A 12,786-nucleotide genomic window follows, 5' to 3' on the forward strand; every position below is an offset into this window, starting at 1 on the left:
GGAGGGGAGGGGGGATAGTAGAGGATAGGAAAGGCAGCAGAACACAACAGACACTAGTATGGCAATATGTAAATCAATGGATGTGTAACTGATGTAATTCTGCAATCTGTATATGGGGCAAAAATGGGAGTTCATAACCCACTTGAATCAAAGTGTGAAATATGATATTGCCGCGTCCGGCTAACGGAGCCGAGTCCGGCGAGGGACGGCGGGGTTAAAAATACACAGGACACCAAGGTTCTTCATCCAGGAGGGAGCGTGTGCGCGCTTTATTGCCAAATTTGTTCCCCTTATATATCTTTTTAACAGCTGCGGGAAATTACTCAAAAGTGAGGAGGGGAGAGTAATAACTGCGTCCTTGGGTTACCATCACGTCACCGTCCCCTATCAGGAGGCTCGAACAGGTCAAGATGTTCCCGAGAGGCACATATGTGCGAGGCAGATAAACAGGGAACCGCAAGCCTGCGTCATGGCCTTGTGAGCTGGCCACATTGACATGCATAACAAAGAACTGGGGGTTGAGTCCCCAGGGGCCAGGGCGGGCCTGCTACCAGCATGATATATCAAGAAATTTGTAATGTTTTGAACAACCAGCAATAAAAAATTAAAAAAAGAGAGATTAATCCATTTGATAATCAAATAGATTAATTGAATACATTAATTTACTGATGATATCAGAGCCCTCAAAATCCAAAAAGTCCCACCTCTGAAACTTTTTACATGGGAGAACATACTTTTGACAGATGAGATTTGGGGGAACATTCTGCATCTGAACAATGATATCTAGGCACACCAGTAAAGCTTTTGCAGTAAAGGGACTGTGTGAGTGTGGCTAAGATGGCAGAGATTCATCAAAAGCAGCAGCGAGAACCCTCTAGACAGGGACCTGGTCTTGGGCTTCTACCTGGGAAATTGGAAGCCAGTCCCTTCTTGCTCTCTGGCTGGCTAGCTTTAGTGGAGTTTATCAATTCCCTGAATGCTACTCAACAGCTTTGTAGTCAGATACAGATGAACAGAAATGCACTGCTACAATTTGGGTAGCTGTTACTCTTTTTTACTTTTAGTTCTATCTGGTCATTTTTCTCTAAGCATTGCATTAACAGAGACAAAGATGATAACACATTGCACAACTGAGAACTGGGAAGTAAGCAAAAAAAGAGAAGAGAAAAAAAAAAATGCCCAATCAGCCAAAATAGATGGTGCAAAGTCCATGTGTAAGACTGATGTGATGCTTGCATAATTTTGAAACTGCAACTGAGAACAATTCTAACTTCTCTTACTGCTATGAAAGAAGGAAGACCTCATTGGTTGTAGTGAATTTTGCTCCAATTTCCCAAGTTCCTATTTCCTATTGCACTTCTGAGGCCACTACGTAGTATCTTTGTCACAACTTTAGAGTAACATGAAAGCAGATGTTTACTCCTAAGACCACTACTGGAAAAACACTTAATGCTCCCTGCTTTAAATATGTAAATTATATTGAAACAGTCATTAGTGCCACAGAAAGACTTCCCATACTCCTACAGGCACATGGTAGGAATGCAGTTCCCCAATTTCTCATTTGTTAGGTGTGGTTATATGGTTCACCTTGACAAAAGAAATGTGAATAGATTCAAAAACTTTAAGATCTGAGCATGATTGGCCAAATTCTGCTGCCCCATCCCTATTGTTCCCAAGAGTGAAAGTGGCACAGTTGTGATCTCTAAGTGAGGATAACAGGGGCAGAGTCTCCATCAGTCATTGTCATCTCTGTTGTTCATAAGCCACTGAGGTCTATGAATGATTTGTCAACATACCATGGCCTTTTCTTACTGACATATACAACACACTTTAATTGTAAATGCAGAAAAAAAACCCCAAATCATTCCTCAATGCTGTCCTATCTTACATAAGGTTAGAACAAACTAAACTATGTAATACTCAATACTTCAGCAAATTAAAAATGGATACTTCCAATAGGCAGATCTACTAATTAATTGCTTATAAAAGGAATAGCTGGGAGTCAAAAGTAAAACTACAACAAGCAGAAAGAGAATCAATTATATCCATCTGGAGTGATAGTAGCTCACCCCCCTGCCAAACTGCTTTCTGCAGTTTTAGTTATAGTCAATTCAAGTGGGAAAACTTTAGGTGGAAATTTTCAGTAATAAACAATTTGTAAGTTTTAATTGCACCCACATTTGAGTATCATGATAAAATCTCACACCATTCTGCTTTGTTCTGTCTGGAATATGAGGCATTCTTTTGTCCATTGTATCCACAGTGTATATGCCACCAGCCCACATACACTTAGTTGTTAGTAGCCATCTATATCAACTGTCTGTGGTGTTACCAGGCTTGTGTTCAATTAACCTTTAGTTTACTTAACAATGGTTTCAAAGTACAAGAGCAGTGATGATATGATAGTAATTTAGATATGTCAAAGAGAAGCCATAAATTGCTTCCTTTAAGTAAAAAGATGAAAATGCACAAGATTATTTTGAGAGAAACCATACACACATAAATTTAAAATCAGTATATTGTTATAATTATTTCATTATTATTGTTAACTTCATGCTGTCCTTAACTTTTAAACAAACTTTATACATAGGGTTATGTCTTATTTGTGGTTTCAAGCATACACTGGGGGGCATGGAGTGAATCTTAAAGTCCTGAACCATCAAACTCCCAAATTTCCCAGTCAAAATTCTAGTAGAGGTGATTTTACTTCTGTATTTCTTTTATGTCAACCATAAAAATTTAGATCCAGAAGATAAAAATGTCTAGTCATCCTTTTATCTTCTAAAAAGAGGATAATATTAGACATTGGGAACAGCAAAGGGAAACGATTTAAATGACAGAAAAATGGATGTCTTTGCAGTAAGCCTAAGGAAGGGTAACTGACATAAAACTGGAGCCTAGATATGCACTCTTGATATTTTTGAGGGATTAGGAGGGAGAAGTGTAAGTAAAACAGGACAACAGTGTCCACCTTAGAATAAAATTATTGTGGAGTTTAGAGAAAATGTTTTTGTGTTTCTACAGAGTTTGAGGCTTTTGGAATAAACTTTGTGTATCCTGGATGAGCAACAAGTCCTGAGAAGTTAATTTTCAACACTATATTTGGTGAGAGGACTTCAGAGAGACTTGTGGGATGTGTGTATATATCAAGGAAAAATGAGGCCCAGGACCCTGGAGACATCTCTAGGTTAAAAAAGAGACACCAGAGTTCACATGGTTCTTGGGAGAATATATTTCTATTCCAAAAGGTTAAGAGCAAGAACCTGGGATCCTTTCCATTCCATCTCCGTGGAATGAAGTTCATCTCCTCTTCTCCTTCCTTCACTTAAAAGTATTTTCAGTATTTCCTTGTCACCCCAGGGAGCACTGGGGTAAAGGGTCAGACAGAGTTATTGGGTTATACATAATAATAACTTCTGCTTTTGATCCAGAACATTTCATGTGTGAATTCAGGGATAAATTCATGGTTGATATTGAAAACATCACACTTAGAAAAGCTAAGGAAAATAGACCCAAATGCCATTCAGGTCTCTTGACTTCCTAAGGACTCGATATGAGTTGTTCTAAACTCCATAAACTCTGTAGAGTTAAATGCACTTTTCTAGATTTTATGAACACTCTGAGAGGGGAAGGAAAAGTGGTCATGTTCTCACGATTCCATTTTCCAGGGAGTTCCAAACTCTATGGAATTTGTATCTTCTACTCTACATGTTATAGGTGTTGCTTTGTCTTCATTCTTATATGTGAGACTCAGTCCTCCCAGTTTTTTTTAAGACTGTTTTATTTAAAAGAGAAAAATAAATCTGATGGCTTAAATAAAATTCAATTTTATTTTATTTATCTTTCACATAGATTTTAAGCTGGTCCATTCTTAAAAGGGAATGCATAGAAGAGAAAACAAGAATAGCTGAAAATTTAATAAAACCTCTACCAAATGAAGTTAAGAAAATAGGAAATTAGACTCAAAGAAGGTGGAAGAAAGAAAAAAATAGATATTAGTAAAATAGAAATCAAACACACAAAAGAGAGAATAGCAAAACCCAAAGTTGGTTCTTCAAAAAGAAAAAAGATTTATGAAGTCCCAATGAAATTAATTAGGTAAAATAGAAAAAAGATAGTATTAATAAAAGTCAAGAATTTTTTTTAAAGGTATTGTTATAGTTCTTACATATAATATAAAGTCATAAGAGAACATTATGCCCATCTGGTATAGTTCCAATCTGGAATGTCCTCCTAAGGCCAAGATGTTAAAGGCTTGGTCCTCAGTTCAGCCCTATTGGTAGGCAGTGGACACCTTAAGAGGCAGGGCCTATAGGGAGCATTTTAGGTCATGAGAGGTAGGACTCTGAAGAGGATTATGGGACCTCATCTCTTCCTCCTTTTGTTTTAGCTCCCTGGCCATGAAGTGAATGGTTTCGCTTTGCCACACTCTTCCACCTTGATGTGCTGTCACAGGCCTAAAGCTATAGGGCCAAATGATCATAGACTGAAGCCTCCAAAACTATGAACCAAAGTAAACCTTTTCTCTTTATAAGGTGATATCTCAGGGACTTGGTACAATAATGGAAAGCTGATTAACACATCATCTTATGTAAATAAATTTGAAACTTAAATTAAAAATTGAAAAAGTATAAAACTGACTTGAGAATAGAAAATTTAAGGAAGTTATTACTCTTAACTAAACTGATTTGTAACTTGATAACTTTTCTCAGGGAAAATATAGACCCAAATACCTTTACCAGTAAATTCTACCCAACATTTAAAAAGGGAATAATGACACTGACACTATAATCCAGCTCATCCCAGGACTGAAAAAGGAGAAGTACCTCCCTATCAATTTGATGAGATCATAATAAAATTGATCCTGAAACTTAACAAGTAATTTACAAGAATAGAAAATTATAGGCTACTTTATTCATGAACATTAATGCAAAATTCCAAAAGACATTGGTAGAGGTTTTATTAAATTATAGGTATTCCAGTGATGTCAGAATAGGTTATATAATACCGTTATGGTTAAATATGCGGTGTCCCCCTCCAAAGCTCTTGTGTTAATGAGGAATATTCAAAGGTAAAATAATTAGATTACAAGAGCTATAATCTGATAGTCCGTCCTAGTTTGAATAGAGTAACTGGGTAGTAACTGTAGGCAGGTAAGGCATGACTAGGGGAGGTGGGTCACTGGGGGCATGCCATGTAAGGGTTCATCTTCCTTGTGGCCACAAGCCTTCTCCCACTTCAGCTTCCTGGCTTGTATGAGGTGAGTTGTTTTCCTTGGCTATTCCCTTTCTCCATGATGTGCTGCTTCACTTTGGGTCTAGAGCAATGAAGTCAGCCATCTATGGACAGAGAACTTTAAAACCATGAGCTCCAAATAAACTTTTCCTCCTTTACATTGTTCTTGCCAGATGTCTTGGTCACAGAGACCCAATGATGACTACCAAATACTAATCTCCTAATTGCAGGACAGAAGACTGTTCAAAGCAGATGTCTTAGAAGGGGCGAACACAGGTGTGCCGATCTACATTTACTGACTATTCACCTAATGACTCCCCTAACTCAGTGTTACATAAAAGAAACAGAGATCAAGTAGACAATAGCAGTCTCAGTGAGTTGGGAACTCAGAGGTCAGAGTATAGACCTTTTTAAAAAGCACAGGCACAAGGCTGGTAGCAGCAAGACAAAATGTGTTTGAAGGGGAGTCTCAGTTAAAGACAGACACAGAATTATGAAGCAGAATAAATGGAAAGGACAATTGCCAGCCATATGGACAGAGTCAATGTGGCACACAGCATCAGGGATACACACTGGTGCCTGGGGTTGGTATCTTGAAGTGAAGGAGGCTCTGCTTCAACATTGATATCCACTTCCAGGGAGATGTCTTCATTCCAAGCTTCACTAAAAGTTAAAGGCTGAGACTGGTACAAAGTCTACCTGCCAGATTCAATATTTGCACAAGAGCTGGAGCAGAACTAAGCCTTATGACAATGGGATTAGAGAAAGCAGTTGTGAAGAATTGGGAACCCAAAATAAATGGTCTCTCAGATTGAAAGGTAAAGCACTTTATTCTCACACAATTTGCAAAGAGAGAGAGAGAGAGAGAGAGAGAGAGAGAGAGAGAGAGGAGAGAGAGAGAGAGAGAGAGAGAAAGGGAAAGAAAGGAGTGTTTCATTTAATAACTATATATAACACAAGTACAATTTACTGTTATTTTACATTTCTTAAATGTAGAATAATATGTATCACAATTATAGTCAGTATAGAATAATGCATCACAATTATAATCAGTAATGTTAGCAATACTGCAACATCTATAGACCCAGATTTTTCTTAGATAACTTGATAGCCATATTGTAAAGAGTCTTTAGAACCTATCATTTGCATCAAGTGAAAACCTAGTAAAGTGGAGTTAGCATGTTACTTTCTGGTATCTCCCACACTACTAAACATCAGATATAAAATAAACATTCTAGTATATTCAGTCAAATTGTCCTAGAAATAGTTGTTTAATTTTTGGATGAACACCAAACACTTCAAAGTTCAAGTAAAATATCAAGATTTTCTGGGCCCCTTAAAATGAAAATAACACTTCCTGGTATTCTGAAGCTTAATCCATTATTGTTAGAGTGATAACCTCCTCTACTACAGAAATTTTAAGATTTTTCTCTGTATTATTTATAATTCTTAGCAATAACCATAGAATAAAGCTTATAAGAAAAGTATTTAAATAAATTCAGATTGACTCAAACACACCTACTATAAGGCCACAGACTACTTTTGTTCATTTAAGCAGAAGCAAAAATAATAAACAAATTTGGGATGCATTGGTTGAAACTTATAAAAAATTATTCATTCATAAACAATGAAACCATCTCAATTTCTCTGGTGTCTCTCTATGGGGAAGAAAACGGCCAGAGTGCTATCTTAAATATCTACACTCTAAACATAGAAAAAAATCTTAATATTACGTTGAAATTATAAATAGAAGAAATTAATAGGCCTCTATGCAAATTAGGATAAAAGTATACTAATGAATTAAATGAAGTGGTACGGTATGGTACAAGGGGATAAATTATGCAGGGATGTATAGGCAACATTATTAATCAACCAAAGCTCTACAGATCAGAAGTAGATAACAACATAGACAGACTTAATTATTGTAAAAACAAGATGTAAAGACTAGAGATTCAAAGAGAACATTCATAGAGCCAAAGACAAAAAATATCTTCACATACAATAATTCAGGAGTAAACCTGGTCCAATTGAGCTGAAACCCTGAATCCACATCTCGCCTTCATCCCCACTGTTTTAGGCAGCTCTTCATCACTGTGACCAAAATACCTGACAAGAACAACTTAGAGGAGGAAAAGTTCATTTTGGCCCATGATTTCAGAGATTTAGTCCATGGTCAGCTGATCCGTATTTCTCTGGGTCTGATATGAGGTGGAAAGCATGGTAGAAGAAAGTAGTTCACCTCATGTGGCCAGAAGTCAGAAAGAGAGAGAGAGAAAAGGGCCTCAGGGAAGATGAGCCCAACCAGGGCAATCCCCCAAAGACCTGCTCCCCTAGCCATGCCCCACCTGCCTACAGTTACCACCCAGTCAGTCCACTCAAACTAGGATAAACTGATTAGGTTACAGGTCTCACAGTTCAATCATTTCACTTTCAAACATTCCTGCATCAACACATGCATTTTTGCAGGTCACTCATATCCAAATTATAAGACCCTCTGCCACTTCTATTTTTCAGTCTCATACCTTCCACCTAGAAGATATCTCAGAATGTTTTGCTGGTGCCCCTCTGACTTCCAGTCTCACACTTTCCCAATCCATCTAATCCATTATTAACATATGGTCAGATATTATCATCTTCTCAACAAAAATATTCGATTTTTCACGATGGTTTCTAGAAATAAAGGCCAAACTCCTTAGCATTGCATTTATGATCCTTCTCGATTGTTTCTGACCTCTTATTTCACTGCTTAGAACCTTTAGTTCTTCTCGTCATTCTCCAAACATGCCCTGTACATTCTCCCCTTTGAATCTGTGCCCTGTCCCCTCTGTCTGGTAGGTCCTTGCATCATCTTCATCTGCTGAAAATCTCCTAATCCTTTAATGGTTAGTTCTGATGCCACCCTTTCTGGTACCTCAAGTCCCCTCAACTTGAATTCATTTTACCTTCTTTGTTCCCATAGTGCTTTTTTATGGTAGCAAATTTAACTTTAGATTTTACAAGTATTATTTGCATGCGCTTAGATTCAGAGGATGAGAAAAAAGATATTTGTTTTTCATACCCTGTAGCATTGGTAAAATTTGGTAGGTTACTGATAAAAATTGTTACAATTAAGGTTTAAGTTTTCATACTTACTGAAATTTCACACAATGAATGTTTAATAAAATAGTAAAACAAGCCTTTCTAATTCAACTATAAGTCCCCTTTGGGCTCTTTCTGGCTCTTTCAGGCTTGGAGAGGAGTAATTTCACCCACCCAGGAGAAGTTCATTCCTGCTTAGGCACCACAATCAGTGAACACATTGCTGAGAAATTCTACTGCAATTCAGGTGTATTAATTACATCCTATATCCTGTGAATTTTAAAGTTGGAAACAGATAACCAAGTGGATTGGAGAAAATCCATTTACATATGAAATTCAAATCGAAATATATTAAGCATTGAAAATAAGCACATTTGTGACTGTGGGGTGGGGATGGGAGATAATCAGGGCATATTATCAAGTTTCTATTAAGACCAAGCATTGGAGATAGAGGATGTCGTAGTCTAGAGACATCAGGTAATAATAAAATAAAAAATCCTTCATGAAAGTACTAAGTGCAGAGTTCTCTAGTTGTATAGGAAAGTCACATTCAAATGAATGATCCTGCAGGATGAAAATGTGTTTATTGGGTAAAAGGAGGGTAAGAAAATTCCATGCCAAGGAATTTTGAGGGGCAAAAGGACATGGTATATATGAAAAGTGATGAGTGGCCAGAGATAGCTAATGTACGTGGGGAGAGAATGAGGTGATGCTGGAAAAATTAAAAGTCTACAAATTAGGAAGAGTTCTATATTCCATAAGAAGGAGTTAGTGTTTGTCTTCCTCTGTGTCGTGGGGGTTTGGTCAGAGGAACAACATGGTCATCTTTGTGCTTTTGAGACATCATGCTGCAATCAATAGGGAAGGCAGAGTGGAGGCAGAGGCATGTGGTGAATCAAGTGTGACAGCCTAGGTGAGAAACTGTAAGAATGTGGGTTCTGTCCATGGAGGTAAGGATGAAAAGGAGAAGACATAGTCAGGAGATATTTTGGTGAAGAAATCCAAAGATTTATTAACTGTGAGGTTAAATAAAAAACAGATTTAAAAATGGCTCTGGTTTCTAGCTGAAGTTAGATGATGATAAAAGAAATGATAGAATGAAAAAGTAGCAGTTTTAGAAAGAGAGGTTTGGGTTTTAAATGAAATGTTTCTGAGACATCCAAATGAAAATATCAGTTGGAAAGACAATTAAAAATATATATCTGGAATAAACAACTGGGTACTGGATAAATAGATTTGGGGATCCTAGATGCAGTCAATCCACATCATTTGCAGTTTTGATATTAGCAAATTTGCCTACTGCTAACATTTTTAAAATTTGTCATTCACAATCAGTATTTGCAGTGCTTTTGTGGTCATTCACAGACATGCCCAGAGAAGCAAAAACTGTGAGTCATCAAATGAACATGTTTCCAGCTGAGGTCAAAGAAGCTGATGGTCTGCCTTTTTGCTTCAGCTCTTAGTTAAACTAGAAACAAATGTCTTTTTTAGTAATCTATTTAGTGCCATGTTTTTAATATCTTTGTGCTTTCCTTTGGTGGTTTTACTATTCAAAATGGCTCACAAGGGACTGGGGTTGTGGCTCAGTGGTACAGTGCTTACCTAGCATGTGTGAGGCACTGGGTTGGATTCTCAGCACCACATATAAATAAACAAAGATCCATCAACAACTAATAAAATATTTTTTAAATGGCCCATAAGTATAGTGCTGAAGTGCTATCTAAAGTTCCCATGTGGATATGCTTTAATGAGAAAGCACAATGAGTGTTAGATTATCTTCCTTCTGGAATGAGTTGTAGTGCTATTGGCTGTGTGTTCAATGTCAATGAATCAACAGTATATATTAAATGTGGTTATATATTGATCTGCTGAAAATGTAACCAGAAGCTCATAGGAACCCTCACCATGTATTTCCCATAACAACAATGTTCCTGTACTCAGTAGTTCAGTGTTTCCTGTGACTTTGTAGCATGTGTACTATGAATAATGAAAATGTATAATACTTCTATTATTAACATACCTACTATTTAAACACACAGTGCAAATTTACTACTTACTGTTCACTCTGTAATAGTAGATCCGAGAGAGGATAATATAAATAGTAAAAGCATATACAGCATAAAGAGGGCCAAAGTCAGAACCCTAGGGAACATTATTTAGAGGGTGAACAGAAGATAAAACCATAGAGAATGTTCAAAAGGGATGATCAGGTAGGTTGAAAAAGGGTGCTGAGAAGTATCCTGAGGAAATCTCAGGAAAGGGATAGTCATCCGTGTTAGGAGCTACAGAACAGCTCCCAGGAGACAGAAAGATGGTATAAAAATAAAAGTTTGCACTATTAATGCAGTGGACCTGATTTTAAAACTTATTAGCCACCTAATAGTTGAGTGACATGAGAAAACTCAGCCTGTTTCCCTGGTCCTCAATTATTTCCTCTATAAAACAAAAGCAACACCTTCCCAGAAAGCTCTACAGATTATACAAAATAACATACAATCCATAAAAAACACCAACTATATATTCTATGTCCTATAAATATTAAATATAAATATTAAAAAAACAAGCTGAAAATCTCTTAAAAGATAGAACAAAGCCATTGTTATTACAGTGACCTCTGATCTTGATCTCTGAGATATCTAGCAGAAGTAAAATTACACAAATGTGAGTCCCATTTCAGTTGGAGTTGGAAATAGTTTATAAATGGATAGGCTTGTATTTCTTTCTGGTCGCTCCTGAAGATCTCTGTTATTTATCCTTACCTTCCATGAATGGAAAATGAGCTTTGAAAATAGTCAAATCTGAGTTTGGGTTATGGATCTCTCTTGCCTTCATTCATCCATTCATTCATTCAACACTTATTAAAAGTACATGTTCCATCTGAATCTGGCTGAAGCCTATGTAAATTGATTGTCTAGATACTATCCCATAACCATCTTTTGTAATTTCTCCCAAACTTCAACCCTGTATTACGATGCTGACATAAATAATGATAGTTCAAATGTCTATGACTTGGTACTTACCTTTACTTGTGGTCCTTTCTGGTCCAAGTTCTACTTGGAAGTAAGTCCTCCTCAAGACTCAGCTGAAATGGCACTGTTCAACTCTTGTTAAAGATAGAGTTAGGGATTTTTAGTGCAAAATTTTGCATTAAAAAGAGTATTAGAACAACAAATGCAAGGTTTAGAATCTGGTATTCCATTTAATAGAGGATGAATTTAGTCATTACATATGTTTTCTTTGGTATAACATAGTAATTACTAATTTTACAGAGAGATAAATGAGATTTCATATGGAATACATTCTGGGGCAGAAAAAAATTTCTCTCTTGAGTTTCTAGCTGGGCCTAAGAATTAAATTGATATAAAAGAGATTAACAGGAGAAAAATGTGCAAATTTTAAATAAAATTTTACATGTACATGGGTGTCTACCAAAGAAAATGAAGGAAAATGAAGACCTGAATAAGCATCCGAGTTTATATACTAGACTGAACAAAGAGTGGAAGTTTTGGAAAAGGAACTAGGAAGGTGTGGGTTAGTTTTAAAAGGTCTGTTTGTACAGACTTCTCTGGGCCTTGACTCCTTGTCTCTGGTGGTAAGACTTCTTTCCAGGGAAGGCATCTTTCACATGAGGATTGTTTCTTCCTTTCAGAAAGAGAAAGGAAGGTAAGAGTGATCTTCTTGCACCTGCTGTTTTTTCAAGTGCCTTTGGCTGAAAAGAATTAACACGCCAAAGCAGCATATTTGGAGGATATATTTTCTGAGCTCCAACATTTGCATAGTGCGCACAGTAGACACCAACAGAATATTCCCCCTTCAAACCCACCCCACCTTCCTCTTATAACACTTCCTCAAAACTCCACCAAAAATTACATGTTATTGTCTGTTTACATCTTTCTTTTGCCCATTAGATTGTGAGATTCACAATGACTGGGCCTATTTCTTTTTGCTTTCATATCCCGAATGCATAAAAGTACTCGGGATATGACAGATGTTTAAATAAATCCCAGTTGAATAAAGAAGGATTAATGGTCTCCAGTTGGATTCTAAGTTTTCAGGGTGCTCTTTGCTCCCAATACCAATGCTGTGAAGGCCATGTGCTATTCAGTCCTTGACAGGGAGGAGAGAATTTGACTACCACTAGGCAGGTGAGGCCGAATGTTCACCTGATCAAACATCCAAAGGACGTTTTCCTTGCTGAATTAGGAACCGGTAAGTCATCGCTGCTCGTTAGGGCAGTCTACAGCGCCTTCAAGTGTGCAGCAGAGTGAACTCCAGACTGCAGCCGAAAAATATTAAGGAAAGTAGACTGACAGGCGAGAAAGCGCCGGCCGGACGCAAGCGCTCGGGAACGAAGTCGGAAGCGCGCTTCGTTGTGTTCCGCCCAGTCCCCGGGAGTTCACGGCACGGCTCCGCCCCTTCTCGCAGTTGCTAAGCAACTACCCCGGAAGTCGCAGGAAGCGCGTCCGCGGCGGG

General features: G+C 37.5%; 1 long non-coding RNA gene across 1 annotated transcript; it reads right to left on the reverse strand.

Moving 5' to 3' along the window:
* Positions 1-4,393: 4,393 nt before the first annotated feature.
* On the reverse strand, positions 4,394-12,679 carry LOC125610552. Its single transcript, XR_007340546.1, has 2 exons — positions 12,477-12,679; positions 4,394-11,955 (listed from the first exon to the last, which is right to left on the reverse strand). It is a non-coding gene; the product is annotated as an uncharacterized LOC125610552 (long non-coding RNA).
* Positions 12,680-12,786: the final 107 nt, after the last annotated feature.

The sequence above is a fragment of the Marmota marmota genome, unplaced genomic scaffold, assembly GCF_001458135.2.
Source record: "Marmota marmota marmota unplaced genomic scaffold, marMar, whole genome shotgun sequence".
Taxonomy (NCBI): Eukaryota; Metazoa; Chordata; class Mammalia; order Rodentia; family Sciuridae; genus Marmota; species Marmota marmota.